The sequence below is a fragment of the Haplochromis burtoni genome, unplaced genomic scaffold, assembly GCF_018398535.1.
Source record: "Haplochromis burtoni strain Fernald_Lab_line unplaced genomic scaffold, NCSU_Asbu1 Contig_1454, whole genome shotgun sequence".
Taxonomy (NCBI): domain Eukaryota; kingdom Metazoa; phylum Chordata; class Actinopteri; order Cichliformes; family Cichlidae; genus Haplochromis; species Haplochromis burtoni.
The window spans coordinates 32,543-33,771 of NW_024583815.1; positions in this window are offsets into that span (position 1 = coordinate 32,543).

Consider the following 1,229-nt stretch of genomic DNA (forward strand, 5'->3'; position numbering starts at 1 on the left):
CGGGAAAACGCAGACGTGGCAGAAGAAAGAACAAAAGCCAATCAAGCAAAGCGGAAAGGAATGTGGCCGCTGTGGTCGCAAGAACAAACACTCATGGAAAGAATGTCCAGCCAAAGAGGTACGGTGTCGAAAATGTCAGAAAAAAGGGCACTTTGCTGCGGTCTGTCGCAGTAGTGAAGCTACAGCGCTACGCGAAGTGACGGAAAATCAGAAAGATAAAGAGAGCGAGGATTGTGTGTTCTTGGGTGAAGTAGAGACTGGGAGGTCACAGCCCTGGGTGCAAAAGGTCAAGTTAAATGGGGAAAATGCATATTTTAAACTCAACACAGGGGCGGATGTTACATCTATTCCAGAGGGTTTGTACCAATGACTGTATAAAACATGGACGATGCGACAGCTCCCAAAACGTCTCTTTCGCCCCCTGGTGTCTGGCTGCAGTACAGGCCATAAACCCTGCCTCCTCCATGTTAGCGGATGGGACTGGGGTCACACTAAAATAATTTTTCCAAAGATTTTTTCTTTTGTTAAGAAATAGTTCAATAGTTCTCATCACGCTGATTGATGTCCAAGGGGTCTCCTCTCCCATAAGTTTGATTCTAATTCCTACCGCAGTGATGTTAAATTGCGGTTAAACATCATCATAGCAGCTTTGACTGGCAGCTGCCGTCACGGTGAAACTTGCGTATCTCTGTTCGGGAATAGCAGATAGAGCGTAGGCTCTGAGAGGAGGGCCAGCGTTTACGCTACGAAAGCACGACCGAGTGTTTTAACCTGACAGCCTGAGGTGTTCTTCAGTAAACTGCACTACCCAACAGAACGACCCGAGTTCCCGCTGCACTTTCTCGGTAAGTTAAACGTGTTTGTAAGCTAATCCGTAACTACCGTCCTTAGCTCGGTCCTGAGACCTAGCTAGCAAAGATGAGGACTCGGCTGTCAGGGTTCGTTTAGCTAACCCGTGCAGGTGAATGAATTTACTAAAGAAATCAAGAGAAACGCTCCGGGCTACTCAGAAACCCAGCTTAGTCCTGATGGTCTCCCTCACTAGTTTCTCTCCAGGCTGAATGTAGCTGTTATACATTCCTCCTGTATCCGAGGTTCGACTAGCGGACGAACTCTCCTTTCCAGCACCCTGGCATAGACTTTCCCAGGGAGGCTGAGGAGTGTGATCCCCCTGTAGTTGGAACACACCCTCCGGTCCCCCTTCTTAAAGATGGGGACCACCACCCCGG